The sequence below is a fragment of the Rutidosis leptorrhynchoides genome, chromosome 11 (assembly GCF_046630445.1).
Source record: "Rutidosis leptorrhynchoides isolate AG116_Rl617_1_P2 chromosome 11, CSIRO_AGI_Rlap_v1, whole genome shotgun sequence".
Taxonomy (NCBI): Eukaryota; Viridiplantae; Streptophyta; class Magnoliopsida; order Asterales; family Asteraceae; genus Rutidosis; species Rutidosis leptorrhynchoides.
Genome location: NC_092343.1, coordinates 337292150 through 337309183, shown reverse-complemented (window position 1 = coordinate 337309183; position 17034 = coordinate 337292150).

The window sequence follows — 17034 nt, the reverse complement described above, 5'->3', positions numbered from 1 at the left end:
ATCCATGAGATAATCAAGAGTGGAATCCCATGCTAGTTCCTATTGGTATATACTCATAGTAAGTACGTTTTGAAGCTGTGTATAATACGGGTAAGAATACGACTAGAATTCTTGATGAAAGAAAAGAATGGAAAAGTAACTGTAACCATTTTCGTTAAGTATGATTGTTTTGATATATGTCTTGAAGTCTTCCAAAAGTATTTTAATACATCTAAATACACTACATGTATATACATTTTAACTGAGTCGTTAAGTCATCGTTAGTCGTTACATGTAAGTGTTGTTTTGAAACCTTTAAGTTAACGATCTCAATTAATGTTGTTAACCCATTGTTTATTATATCTAATGAGATGTTAAATTATTATATTATCATGATATTATGATATATTAATATATCTTAATATGATATATATACATTTAAATGTCGTTACAACGATAATCGTTACATATATGTCTCGTTTCGAAATCCTTAAGTTAGTAGTCTTGTTTATATGTATATAACTCATTGTTAATATACTTATGGAGATACTTACTTATCATAATCTCATGTTAACCATATGTATATCCATATATATATCGTCATGTCGTTTTTACAAATTTTAACGTTCGTGAATCGCCGGTCAACTTGGGTGGTCAATTGTCTATATGAAACATATTTCAATTAATCAAGTCTTAACAAGTTTGATTGCTTAACATGTTGGAAACATTTAATCATGTAAATATCAATCTCAATTAATATATATAAACATGGAAAAGTTCGGGTCACTACAATTAGAAGCTGTAGAATTGGCCGGGCCAATTAGGGAATTACTTACACAGAGGTATGGTAATTCTACTTTTAACAATTGGGTATGGTTATTTAACATGTGTAGACCTGTATATAAAGTATGGTGTGAAGAATTGTTGTGTAGTATAAAATTAAATGATCGGGTAGCTAGTTTAACCGATCGATCTTTTATTAGATTTTTGTTAGGAGGTTTGATGCACCACATGTCTTTACTAGACATGGCTCAGGCTTTACGTATATATACGCCTGAGGAGTTAGCATCTGCCGATTGTAGAGGGTTGATATTGAACAGTAGGAAGATAGACGAAAATTTTGATACGCATGGTGTATGGAGTCAAATGACTAGCCATCACCGATTTAAAGGGGGAAATTACTCTTATTTGGATATAGATAGAGCAGAGTTAAGAGTAATTCATAGGTTTTTAGCTAATTCGATTACACAAAGAGGTAAGAATAAGGAAAAGGTAAATGAACAGGATTTGTTTTACCATATATGTATTCGAGACCCACAAAGCACTGTAAGTATACCTTATTGTGTGGGTTATTATTTATCAGCTATGGTTAGGGGGATGAGACCGCATAGCATAATAGGAGGTGGTATATTTATTACTTTGATTGCTGAATATCTCGGTGTGGATGTAAGTCGGGGGGGATTACTAATCGAAGAACCAGAACCCCGCGATACAATAGGTTTAAATGTATACCATGGTGCGAAGGTTTTGAAGAGGCGAAATAACGCCGCAGTACAATACCATGGTAGACATCCACAGGTTGAGAGAAACCAACAGCAAGGTAATGTAGGAGGGGGAAATGAAATGGCAGAAATGCAAAGGTTTATAGCTTCACAAGAGTATGAAAACACTAGACATAGAGCATTTGAAGATTGGCAAGTTCATCAAAACCAAATCATAGCTTATTGCCAACATATAGGTAGAAACTATATTCCTACTCCATCACCCATATTCCCTCCCTGTTCTATAGAGATTCAACCACCGTATCCTACGTATAACCCAGCCGAAGCATTTTATAGCACCTATGGTTATGCATGGAACCCCTACTGGTATCAGTATCATCCCTAGTCTACTTATTTTTATTTATTTTGTAATTTGTAATGTTGATACGTTTAATACTTATGTTAATATTGTAATAGTTTTTATAATTTTCTAACTTTTATTCTTAGATTTCAATAATTTTTGAATGTGGGGTAATATACCAAACTTCAAAAATATGTATATATGTTTGCAGTTTATCTTATGTACACAACAGGGTAAAACAACGCATTTTCAAAGACTGGCATTAAGTTCAGCAAAAGCAACTAATTTTGACAACAAGATGCAAAATATATGTGAAATAACAACAAGACGGAATGAACAAATGATGTGCACTATTTATCATTCAACACAAACACAAATATGTTTGGAAACTTTGGTAAAATTTAATCATTTTCACACAAATCACCCTCAATAATCTAGATTGTTACTGATTTCTTGCAAATGAGGGCATTGCAAGATCTTAAGTGTGGGAAGGGGTTAAATTCTTTCGGATTTTAAAATTTTTTATCTTAAACACTTGGTTACCATTAAAAATACTAGTAACGTAGTAGTTGTATTAGAATCTAGTGCTCTCTGATGATAAAGAACAGCCCTAGTCTTATATACTGACTACCCAATTCTAGTAAAAAAAAATTTTCAAAATTTTCAATTAAATGAACTCAAAATCATGTTTATACATATTTATGAACGATAAAACTAGGTGTTAACACCGAAATTATTGTTACCTCAGAAAGGACATAAATTGAGAAACAAACCAAAATGTTAAAATTCATTTAAAATGGAATAGAGGACAATAAAAAGGAAAATAAAAGCCAAGTGTGGAAAAATTTACCAAGATATATTAAACATATGTCACATATTTCTGTAACAAATAACTGAAAATACTTTTGCTTTGGACAAAACTAAACTGTTTTACCCGATGAAAGAAAAGAAGAGATGGATCTACACGATGAATCAATGCCATCATTAAAAGGAAGTAAAGTCTTCCGAAAAAGAAACGCGCTTCTTGATTTAGGTCAGGAAGTTGTCGTCCAGACCAGCTGTAGGTTGACGAAAAATCTAGAAAAGTCATCACTAAAATCAGCAGTAAATCCACGGACCTCAGCATCAAACAGGGTCGCCAAGTGGTCAGATTTATCCTAACCATGAGAAGGATTTATCTCGTACAATGGGGGGCACCGTGCAAATTAGCTTGATAAGACTAATAAATCAGATCCCCAGAAAGGATAATCTCCTTAAAAGATCAAAAAAATCAGCTTTTAAGCCTGATATTACTCAATCCTTGAGATTGACCTTAAAAATTGAGAATTACAAACTCATGGAATTCAATGAGATCTAAACTCGAGCCTGAACGAGAAAATATTTTGATTAAAATTACAAACCGATTTGTTTTCTAAAAACCCATTTTCAATGCGTTCATTACCATTAAACGTAAAATCCTAGGAATTCACCTGAAATTCATTAAGTCACCTGAACCAAATCGGGTGTCAACCGTAAGAACGGTGGTTGCATAGCATGGTCAAAGACAGGACCTTATGCCAGACCGACAAATTAAAAGGGTAAGCTTTACTATTGCTCCTACCAAGGATAGTAATTGCGTCTGACACGTTATAGACCATAATTAAAAGCATGTCAGGGGACATTGCCTTAACAGTTGCTTGTTCAACGCTTTCATTTACAACCAGACGGTAGTTTACCAAAAGGTAATATACGGAGCAAGTATACTAGACGTGTTGCTTTCCTAATACAAGGTTAGCAAGTGGGTGACACAAAACTGCAAGTTTTGAGCTAAAATTTTCAAATCTAAAACCCACCAAACCCACAAAAATATTTTGCAAACACCGGTGAAGGGTTATTCCGAAAAACTTATCTTGGGTAAAAACTAGATTTAATTTTCAAAAGATCAAATGTTTTCATAAAGATCCAATTTCCTTAATGGATCTAAATTTTTATAGTCATGTGGGACTGTAAACCATATCGTTACTACCATTGTTTATACCGTCGTAAAGAAATCACTGATGTACAAAGTGTGAAGAATAAAGAAGTGATTCTAGTATTTCAAGACTATATTACTTGAGGACAAGAAACGCTCAAGTGTGGGAATATTTGATAATGCTAAAAACGAACATATATTTCATAGCATTATTCCCCAAGAAAGACAAGCTTTTAGTTGCAAATGTTCTATTTACAAGTGATATTCGTTTAAATATTAAAAGGTGAAGTCAAAAGACAGATTCGACGAATTGAAGACGCAAACGACCAAAAAGCTCAAAAGTACAAAATACAATCAAAGAGGTTCCAATTATTGATAAGAAACGTCTCGAAATTACAAGAGTACAAGATTCAAAACGCAAAGTACAAGATATTAAATTGTACGCAAGGACGTTCGAAAATCCGGAACCGGGACCAGAGTCAACTCTCAACGCTCGACGCAACGGACTAAAAATTATAAGTTAACTATGTATATAAATATAATATAATATATAATTAATTATATAAATTATATATATATTATATTTATATAATAAACCGTCGGTAAACAAAGAGCCAAAATGGAGTGAGCTGTAATTACAAACTCCGCGACTCGCAGAGTTTGAAGATCAAAAAGGGCGCGAGTCACGGAGCTCACCTGGACTCAATTCCCTATAAAAGCAAACGCAGTTTGATCGCAAAAACCATCCAAATAATTCAATCTCTCTCTATATATGTATATGTAACTATATTTATATTTATATTTTAATTTTAATTTTAATTATAATTCTAATAATAAGGGTATGTTAGCGAATGTTGTAAGGGTGTAAGTCGAAATTCTGTCCGTGTAATGCTACGCTATTTTTAATCATTGTAAGTTATGTTCAACCTTTTTAATTTAATGTCTCGTAGCTAAGTTATTATTTTGCTTATTTAATCCGAAGTAATCATGATATTGGGCTAATTACTAAAATTGAGTAATTGGGCTTTGTACCATAATTGGGGTTTGGATAAAAGAACGACACTTGTGGAAATTAGACTATGGGCTATTAATGGGTTTTATATTAACTAAACAATACCTTGTTAATTTAATATACAAACTTATAATTTGACGTATTTATATATAACCACATACGCTTGACTGGGTACGGTGGGCGGGATATTTATAAATACCAATAATTATTCATTTTACCGGACACGGAACTGGATTAATAATTAATAGACTTGTTGAAACAGGGGTGAATTACATTCAAGGTTAATTGGTGTAATTGTTAACAAAGTAGTAAAACCTTGGTTTACATGCAGTCGATAACCTGGTGTATTCATTAAACAAAGTATTAAAACCTTGTTACAATTCGAATCCCCAATTAGTTGAAATATTTGACTTCGGGAATAAGAATAATTTGACGAAGGCTTTCGTTCTTTATATTTATGACTGATGGACTATTATGGACAAATCTGTATGGACATATTAAATAATCCAGGACAAAGGACAATTAACCCATGGGCATAAAACTAAAATCAACACGTCAAACATCATGATTACGGAAGTTTAAATAAGCATAATTCTTTTATTTCATATTTAATTTCCTTTATTTTATATTTAATTGCACTTCTAATTATCTCATTTTTATTGTTATTGTATTTAATTGCACTTTTAATTATCGTACTTTTTAATTATCGCAAGTTTATTTTATCGCACTTTTATTATTCGCAATTTCATTATCGTTATTTACTTTACGCTTTAAATTAAGTCTTTTATTTATATTTTACATTTGGTTTTAACTGCGACTAAAGTTTTAAAATCGACAAACCGGTCATTAAACGGTAAAAACCCCCCTTTATAATAATAATATTACTTATATATATATTTGTATTTTTATAAAAGTAAACTAATATAGCGTTAAGCTTTGTTTAAAGATTTTCCCTGTGGAACGAACCGGACTTACTAAAAACTACACTACTGTACGATTAGGTACACTGCCTATAAGTGTTGTAGCAAGGTTTAAGTATATCCATTCAATAAATAAATAAATATCTTGTGTAAAATTGTATCGTATTTAATAGTATTTCCTGCTAAAATTTAATAGTATTTTATACCCCTTAGCTTTAACATCAAGTTATTTTTGGCGCCGCTGCCGGAGACAATCAAACTTAAAAGCCGGAAGCGCAACGCTAAATAAATAAAAAAAAAGATTTTTATTTTTAATTTAATTTTATTAAAATTCACTTTTGTAAAAATACGTTTTTAATTATTCGAAAACATAAAAAGAAAACAAAAATATAAATATTTTTAAGAATTTGTTAAATATTTAAGTTTTGTAAAGTTTCTTTATTTTTATTTTATAAAAATATAAGTTTTATTTAAATATTTTGTTTTTATTAAAACAAAAAAAAACGTCGAATTAAATCCTGTACCTGAGTTGAATTTTGGAACCCCGTGACTCGCGGAGTTTGCAGAAGAAAATACCGCAACTCGCGGAGCCACCCTGACACCGACAGAAACCCTAATCAGCATTTATTACGGATAATTATTATTATTATTAATAAACCCTAATTACTTAATTATTATTATAATTAGTTTAAGTTTTTAAATTAAATTGTATTTTAAATTTTAATTAGTTTTATTATATATAAAAATTAATAGTTTTATAAAATAAATAATATAAAAATAATAATTTTATAAAAATTGTAATTTTTACAACTTTTTGTATATTTTTATATTTTGTCCCTTTTTAATAGTTTTAGCATAACTTTTGTATTTTTCGCTCGTATTTAGTTTTAATTCATAGTTTTTGCCATAGTTATTTTTTACTTCTAGATTTTTAGGCTTTGCCGTAAAATCCCTTAAGTGCTTTTTCTTTAGACTAAGATTTAGGTACTTTAGAATTTTGCGACGCCTTTTTAAGTTTTAGTTTCTTTTTAAGTTATTGCCATTTGGGATATAGTTTTTCTTGTAAGCTTTAATATTTTTAGACACCTTTTACCTATGTATCAATTATCATTCCAATTAGTAATATCAATTTGCGATTATAATTTTAAGTTAGTGATAGTAATAAGGTTGGGTTAGTCTAGTGTTTTTAAGTTCTATAAGTCACTCTTTTTCTTTCTTATTTTTATTTTTCGATCTTTTTCCGACACGCTCTTTTTCTTTCTTAATTCTCGCTATTCTAGTTTTTAGGACATAGATTTTTTATTCTACTTCTTATCTAAATTTCTTAAAATTACGAAAATTTATTTTAAGTGGTTAAATTGATAGACATCAAAATTTTCTGGTTCGTAATAATAGTTGGATTTGTACGTAGACCGGGTTATTGGAGCCAAACAGTCCTCAATTATATTGAGACCAAACGAATCCTGCCCCTCTGCTGCATCTTTTGGCTATTCGAAACGTGGGCAAAATCAGAAAAGTCTATTGATTGGATAACGTATATAATTTTTCTTTCCTTTTTAAAAACTAATAGGATATTCAGTGAATGCACCGAGCAAAACGTTCACCACCTTTTGTACGTTCACCACCTGTAACTAGATCAAGACATTTAGCAAATATTACCGCCATTGATTTTTCTTTAGAATCGTCATCCAGTCGACCAAGTACTCCAGTTCAAATTTCCGATAATCCATTTTTTGAACCGGACCTCACAATTGAGAATCCGGAGAATATTCAGTAAAAACCTTGGTTTACATGCAGTCGATAACCTGGTGTATTCATTAAACAAAGTATTAAAACCTTGTTACAATTCGAATCCCCAATTAGTTGAAATATTTGACTTCGGGAATAAGAATAATTTGACGAAGGCTTTCGCTCTTTATATTTATGACTGATGGACTATTATGGACAAATCTGTATGGACATATTAAATAATCCAGGACAAAGGACAATTAACCCATGGGCATAAAACTAAAATCAACACGTCAAACATCATGATTACGAAAGTTTAAATAAGCATAATTCTTTTATTTCATATTTAATTTCCTTTATTTTATATTTAATTGCACTTCTAATTATCGCATTTTTATTGTTATTGTATTTAATTGCACTTTTAATTATCGTACTTTTTAATTATCGCAAGTTTATTTTATCGCACTTTTATTATTCGCAATTTCATTATCGTTATTTACTTTACGCTTTAAATTAAGTCTTTTATTTATATTTTATATTTGGTTTTAATTGCGACTAAAGTTTTAAAATCGACAAACCGGTCATTAAACGGTAAAAACCCCCCTTTATAATAATAATATTACTTATATATATTTGTATTTTTATAAAAGTAAACTAATATATCGTTAAGCTTTGTTTAAAGATTTTCCCTGTGGAACGAACCGGACTTACTAAAAACTACACTACTGTACGATTAGGTACACTGCCTATAAGTGTTGTAGCAAGGTTTAAGTATATCCATTCAATAAATAAATAAATATCTTGTGTAAAATTGTATCGTATTTAATAGTATTTCCTTCTAAAATTTAATAGTATTTTATACCCCTTAGCTTTAACATCACTGCACAGCAGAAAGATTGGAGCAATGAAGCTGCTGAGAAGGATGATGTCTTCGCTCATACGGTAAAAATGCTGGAAACCAGGTTACAAGATCTCACCCTCACTCTTCAAAGTTTACCAATTCCTAGGAACTCCGATGCTACTAGAACCAATTTAAGGTATCCTTACCCTAGATGGGTAGCAAAATAGCTCGGATCATAATATAATCTTCCCGTTACACAAACCTACTCTCCACTCTAAGGAAATTTTAGTTGAATTTATGAAAAAGCAATACATGATAAACCTTCAAGTTATAGAATGTCAGAATAAGTTCGACACTTTGATAAAGACTTTTGAAGAATTAATCACCAATTTTTGAGCTTACACTTAAATGTTTAACCACTAAAGTTGATTTAAAGTGTAGTGAGTTTGATGCCCTAGTAATCACTAGAGGAGGGAAAAAAACTGTCAACATACCCATACAAGATTTTTCCAATAAGGAACCTATGCCAATTGACCCAGTTGACAATCCACCGGAACCTATATCTCCTAAGGCCCCGAAAATTATTCTGTGCGCCAACATACCTTTTCCAGGTATGCTTAAGAAGGAAAAACAAGAAGCGCAATTCGCTAAGTATTGGGATATTATTAAGAATTTGCATTTGAATGTATGACTAGTAGATGCTTTAGTAGAAATGTCAAACAGTGCTAAATTCTTCAAAGAATTGCTTTCAAACAAAGAGAGATTAAGAGAGATAGTTAGCTTGCCCTTAAGTGAAGAATGTTCATTAGTGTTACAACATGGAATTCCCCCTAATTTAGGAGATACAGGAAGATTTACGGTACCTTGCTACCTACAAGATGTCCAAATTAGCAATGCATTAGGAGACTTACGAGCCAGTGTAAACCTAATGCCCTATTCGTTATTCAAAAAGCTAGGATTAAATGACTTAAGGCCTACCAGAATGACTATCCAACTCGTGGATATATCAGTTTAGATTCCTAGAGGAATAACTGAAGATGTCCTAGTCAGAGTGGATAAGTTTGCGTTTCCCGTTGATTTCGTCATTATGGATATTGAGGAAGACACGAAGGTCCCACTCATTCTTGGCAGATCATTCCTGAATACTGCCAAGGCCGTAATTGATGTGCACGAGAAATCATTGAAACTAAGGGTTGGAGGAAAAGAAATCACATTTAATGTTGATCGTCTCATGAACCATCCTCGCGAAGAAGATGTGGATCTCTCTGATTCTTTTCAAGAACTCGTCAACGAATACCTGGAAGAAACCATGGCTATATGTAGTCAAGATCAAATTTCTAAGGATCTGTTCTTTACACCTCCTGAAGGAAATCTCGACAACCATTCAGCCATAAACCTTAGTCAACACAAATCTCCCCTCTCTGAAAGTAATTTTCTTGGCAAAACTATCCAAATAGCACCATTAGGACATGACATTCCTCTACATCTCTTAAGGAGAAGACCGAATGAAGAAACAAATTTCATTCTGGTATATCGGGAACCTCAGTCAAAAGAGGACTGTGAGGAGATTCCTGAACCTACCTTAGAAACTAAGGAAGACATTTCTGAGGAGGAAGCATTAAGAAGGACAATTTCCAAAAATGAAGAACAGATATCATCAGTGATCGCTAATGAAGAATCAGAATTCCAGGAGAAGTATGACTCGTTAGACCGAAAGGAGATAGCTAGGATGTAGCCATCTATCGAGGAACCTCCGAAATTGGAATTAAAGAAGTTACCCTACAATCTGGAGTATGCATTCTTAGAAGGAGCATCGCAACTCCCTGTAATCATCTCGAAAGACCTCATGCCGCAAGAGAAGGCAAAATTGATCCAAGTTTTGAAATCACATAAGAAGGCAATTGCTTGGAAGATCTCCGACATAAAAGGAATCAACCCCAACTATTGCACCCACAAGATCTTCATGGAAGATGATTTCAAGCCTTCAGTTCAGAGGCAAAGAAGGATCAACCCTATGATTCAAGAAGTCGTCAAGAAAGAAGTAATCAAAACTCTAGACGCCGGTCTGATCTATCCCATTTCCAATTCACCATGGGTTAGTCATGTTCAAGTGGTACCCAAAAAGGGAGGGACAACCATAATTCAAAATGAGAATAATGAGCTTATTCCAACACGGGAAGTCACCGGTTGGAGGGTTTGCATAGATTATCGTAAACTAAACGATGCAACCCGAAAATATCATTTCCCATTACCCTTCATCAATCAAATGTTGGAACGTCTATCAGGAAATGAATACTATAGTTTCCTTGACGGTTTTTCTGGCTACTTTCAGATTCCCCTCGATCCAAAGGACCAAGATAAGACAAGCTTTACATGTCCTTATGGAACATTTACTTATCGACGCATGCCCTTTGGGTTATGCAATGCACCAGCTACATTCCAGCGATGCATGGTAGCAATATTCCACGACATGATTGAATGTTGTATGGAAGTCTTCATGGATGATTTCTCAGTCTTTGGTAGTACCTTTGACTCGTGCCTGTCTAACCTTGACAAGATGCTCACCCAGTGTGAAGATTCAAATTTAGTTCTGAATTGGGAAAAATGTAACTTCATGGTTAAAGAAGGGATAGTTTTAGGACATAAGATTTCAAAAGCAGGAATAGAATTTGATAAGGCTAAGATTGAGACCATTACTAAACTTCCAAAACCTGCCACAGTAAAAACAGTAAGGAGTTTCCTTGGACACGCTGGTTTTTACCGACACTTCATTAAGGATTTTTCAAAGGTCACATGACCTCTCACTTATCTCCTATGAAAGGAAGTTCCATTTGTCTTCGATGAAGAATGTAGAAAAGAATTCAACTATCTAAAGGAACAGCTAACATATGCGCCCATCATGATAGCTCCTGATTGGAGTTTACCATTTGAAATCATGTGTGATGCGAGTGACTTCGCAGTTGGATCTGTTCTCGAACAACGGACAGATAAGCGCTTTCATCCAATCTATTACGCAAGCATAACCTTAACCGGAGCTCAAGAGAATTACACTACCACGGAAAAGGAGCTGCTAGATCTAGTATTCGCCTTCGACAAATTCCGTTCCTATCTCATCCTGTCCAAAACTACGGTTTATACAGATCATTCAGCCCTCAAATATCTATTCACCAAGCAAGACGCTAAACCAAGACTCCTGCGATGGATCTTACTCCTTCAAGAATTCAATATTGAAATTAAAGATAAGAAAGGAGCAGAGAACATCGTAGCAGACCATCTTAGTCATTTGGAGAACCCAGCAATGGAATAACTTGCTGAACAAGATATCAGAGATAAATTTCTGGAAGAACAGCTTATGAGTTTAGGACACACTCACATAGGATCACAATTCACTGATACTCCTTGGTATGCCGACATGGCCAACTACCTAGTTGCTGGAGTAGTATAGAAGGGGATGAGCACCTCCTGAAGAAGGAAGTTCTTCAGGGATGCCAAGTACTACGACTGGGAAGATCCTTACCTGTTTAGAATTTTCCCTGATCAGATAATTAGGAGGTGCGTAGATGAAAAACAAGCAGCAGGGATTCTTCACCAATGTCACCACGAACCAACTGGAGGTCATCATTAAGCAAACTTAACCGCAAGAAAAGTCTACGAATCAGGATTTTATTGGCCGTCTATATTCCGAGATGCACAAGAGCTTGTAAAGCGTTGCGATGCATGCCAAAGGCAAGGTATTATCTCTATGAAGAATGAGATGCCTCGGACTAATATCCAAGCTTGCGAGATCTTTGATATATGGGGATTAGACTTCATGGGACAATTCCCAAGATCTAACGGGAAAGAATATGTCCTCGTAGCAGTAGATTACATCTCCAGAAGGGTCGAAGCCCAAGCATTTCCAACCAATGATGCCAAGGTCGTCACCAACTTCCTAAAGAGACTCTTCTGCTGATTTGGAGCTCCCCACGCTATAATAAGTGATAGAGGCACACACTTCTGCAATACTCAATTTATGAGGGTGATGCAACAATACGGAGTTACCCACAAAATGTCCACTGCCTATCATCCCAGACTAACGGACAAGCAGAGGTCACGAACAGAGCACTCAAAAGAATCCTAGAACGCACTGTCGGCCATCATGGAAATAAATGGGTCGAGAAACTAGACGATGCTCTGTGGGCATTTCGGACTGCTTATAGGAATCCTCTAGGGACTACACCCTACCGCATGATCTATGGATAAGCCTGCCACCTTCCACTGGAACTTGAATATAAAGCTCTCTGGGTGCTGAAGACCTGCAACCTCGATCCCTTAGTTACCCCTAAGCATCGGAAGATGCAGATGAACAAACTCGCCGAATTAAGAGACCAAGCATACGAAACGTCATACATCTACAAGGAACGAACGAAGCTTAAACATGATGCAAAATTGATTCCTACAAAGTTCGCTCCTGGAGATAAAGTTTTGCTCTTTAATTCTCGGTTCAAATAAATCAAGATGGAGTGGCCCATACAAAGTTGTACTTGGTTTCCCACACGGAGCCGTGGAATTGGAAGGACCTACTGGCAATTTCAAAGTCAACGGCTACTGGCTAAAATCTTATCTAGAGAACCACGATAAGGAGGAGCACCTATTCTCCTTTGATCCATTATGTAGATTTGACAAAGAAAAGTCAAGCTGTAACGACTTTATAAACAAAGCGCTCTTGGTAGGCACCCCTTGCTTATCCTTTTTATTTTTATTTCAATTATTTTCAGTCTATAAAAATATTATCTCTGTGTACTAACAATTAAGCGCCATACTTGCGCTTAGTACTTACAAGTTTGTTGAATGTGTTCAGGCAAAAATGCCAAGTTCAGGAGCTTCAGTTTACATCCCAGTTCGTAGGAGGAGAACTCCTAGAGTTTACTCATCCGGAAGCAGTGCTGATCAGAACATGCCATCAACAGGGCAATTAGGCCCGAGGCGATTGATATTGGAGAGTGTTGAGAAGGACATTGGCACAGCATCACCAGCTCCTCTTGTTCGACGATCTAGACGTTTAACCAGGAGACCTGCTGAGCACACACCGCCACTAGAGACACATGAGCCACGGATGGTGATACACTATGGAGCCACCTTGAATGACCCTGATGTTACATGGGCATTACTCAGAGACCAGCAGAGGCTCTATCGAGCTCTTAGAGCATACCTTCAGTGCAAGGGGATGCCGCACAGTACTCTGGGCCCATCATCATTTAGGCTAGCGCGCCGTGTTCAGCCGACACGACAAGCTACCCCCAGGCGTTCCACACCGGCCTCAGTTCACTCAGTCGCTTTAGCTGCCATCCCAGCACATGCTACTCCTATTCCCATCATGCCACCTGCTCCAGTCACCGAGCCAGTCCCAATCACTGAGCTACCTGAGGGTTGTAACCTAGTCATGATTCCTATTTCAGTTGAGCCACCCACGGCCTAGGCATTTGAGATTACCAGGAACACACCTGATGAGGAACCTTTCCCGAGCCTATCACACCTGGAATTGTCATCAGACCTCTATCTGGATTCACTACCAGGCCCTGAGTTGGATATAGGGCAACCACTTGAGTATTTGTCGAGACTAGAGGATGATGATGATCTCTTTGGATACTTCGCAGCGCCGACTCAGCACATTGACCAGGATAGTATTCCATAGACTATATTATTTTATTTTATTTTACTTTTATCTTTTTGAAGCATTGTACTAAAAAGTTATATATAGTGGAAATGCTGCCTTTCTTTTTTTGTTCTTCATGCAGAAATCTTAACAAAAGAGACTGGTCCTTTCTAGCAATTAGGTGACCGACCGTAGGAAGGCCCAGCACTAGAAAGTAACAAGACCATAGGGAAGTAATCCTTCCTCGAACCTATTTCGATTATTACGCACTAAAATCTCTAAGTGTGGGGTAACCCCCGCAACTAACTTGGAAATTTTAGAAGACAACGTCCTTAATTTATAAAGTATTAAAATATTCTTCTTCAGAGAACATTAGGGACAATGTTTTTCTAAGTGTGGGGTAATGGGTAAAGTTTTAAAGGAAGAGTAACCGTAAAACGCCAAGTTTTGAAAAATTATTTTGTCTAAAAAGTAATTAAGCAACGGATATTGGGTGATTTCGAAAAATTCTTACCTTGTTTTTGCCCAAAAGATCAAATAAAATTGCTAGAAATTGGTTTTCGGAACATTCATTAGAACGGAATGATTACGCTAAAACTTATGTTTTGTGTCAAAAGATTTCTTTTAACAAATTATGTAAAAGGCTACGCATGATCAAGCACGACCCCTACTCCCAAAAGGTAAGGAATCTTGGACCCAAAGTATCTGTATGACCCATCAAATCTACAGTACTTTGTCATTTCAATTGATGAGCGTGCCGGTGTACGGTTCAAGTTAGAAATTAGTTCTGATATACGTTTCAAGACCAATGGTTAGTAAGCACCATACATGGTGCAGGTGCGATACTCCTTCCGAAATCATTCTGAATAGAGAAGACAAAAAGGCATCCGTTTCCATTTTCACTCCACACAATTTAAACCGACCAACTCACATAAAGATTTGATGAATCGGAAATATTCACCCCAAATTCACTCCCAAAATACACCATTCACCTTCATTCCCCTTCCATTTATCAAAAGATCCAGAGATTAATAACGAGATAGATCGATCAAATTCGCTTCAAAAGCACTTATTGAAAGATTCCGAACCCCTGATTGATTTTAATAGGTCAAAGACCTATTTTCAGTGGATTATCACTTCCTCTCTGGGCACCAGGAACAAAAGACAAAAGTTATGAAGAAAGGGTATGCCGAAAAAAAAATGTTTGATGAAAAAAAAAATGTTTGATGAAAGAGCAAAGTCTTTATGAATAAAGGCAAAGAAAAACCCAAGAAGTTGCCCTGAAAGAAGGATACCGGAGGAGCCAAAGAAAATTCTAGACAAAGTCTTAGCAAAATCTGCCTCTTCCGAAGAAAACTTTTACGGATTCCAAGCCACTCTCTATCCAAAAATGGATACTCTGAAGAATCAAAGTCTATTAATTCTCTCAAAATAAAAAAGATCTGGATACCTTTCACCAATCCAAAAAAAAATTCGAAACCCTACAACACGTCTTCCTCTTGAAATAATGCCTAGGAAGAAGATCAGTGCCGTCCTTACTTAACCGGTGGAGATATCGATGCTTTACCAAGCCTATGATAAGAACTGTTACACGACTGGCTTCTGAGCGACAATACAATTAGAATAGGACACCCTAAACACTTGAGTGATATGAGTGATCCGCTAGTGATGAGCCTGATCATGTATACTTTACATCCGAGAGTTGGAAAGTATGCCTTTTTAACTATGGATGTAATTGAAATCTAGCGACCAAATCATAGAAGATCGAAACTTTTTCTAATACTTTCGAAAGATGTGACGACTTCTAATGAAGGCATAATAAAAAGATCCACTGGTGGGGAAAAGGAGAATCTATTAGAAAGAACCTTATATTCTCGCTTTTCTTTACTTGAGGACAAGCAAAGCCAAGTGTGGGGTATTTGATATCGCCAAAAAAGTCACATTTTTACCCCAATATTAAGCCCTAGAACATTAAAGATTTAAACTTTGTCGACAAAATTATCGCTTTTTTGGTTGATGTTGTAGATTAAGTAATTACGAAGGCGATGCAAAAAGAATAAAGTAAAACGGAGTTAAAACGAAGATTCTAGAGCGAAAACGGTGAAAGATAAGAAATCAACTTACGATCCAGGAAATTCAGATGACCAGGCAAGCCAAACGGCCTGCCAAACGGCTTTCCTGGCTCAAAAACGGCCTGCTAAATGGGTCAGACAAATGGCCCTGCAAACGGGCTGGCCTGGCAAACGGCCCCTGCAAACGGCCTGCCAAACGACTTGCCAAACGGCCTGCCAGCCGTTTGCAGGCAAAATCCAAGTCTATTTAAAGGGCTTTCTCCATCCATTTCAACACACACTCAATTTGTAATTCAATTTATATTTCTAAGATTTTAGTTAGTTTTTAGTAGTAGTTATCTTAGCTATTATTTTCCGGAGGATATTCCGGCAAGTCCCTGCGATCTGGGGCAGATTTCTTCGGACTTTTCAGGTTTTTATCCGAAACGCTTGTCTTTTGTATTAAACATGTGTTCTTACTTTTTATGTTTAATAATGCATTCTGATATTACCATGATAGCTTAATTAAACTATATGTTGCCATGATAGAAGTTTGGGTTAGCGTAATTATGTTAATTTAGTACGATTACTGTTGTAACACTGAACTAGGAAGTCCGATAGATTTGTATGATAGTGTAATGACCCGGAAATTTCCGACCGAATTTAAACTATAATCTCTATATGTTTCCGACACGATAAGCAAAATCTGTAATGTTAGGTCTCGAAAGCTTTGAAATCTATATTCATGTAATCAATTACCCTCTGACTATGCTCAACGATTCACGAACCTTTGTGTGTAAGTAAAACTGTAAACATATATGAACTTTAAACATAAGTAATATTATATATATCGTAAATTTAAAAATATGAAATATTATATTAAATATGATATAATTGATAAGTTGTAATATATTAAATATAATTACAAATTTGTATATAATTGTTTTGTTAATGTTAATATTATTACTTTCATTATTGTTATTATTGTTGATGTTAATATTAATATTTTTATTAATAATATTATTACTCTTAATATAAAATACATATATAAATAAAATTCTATTATGATTAAGAT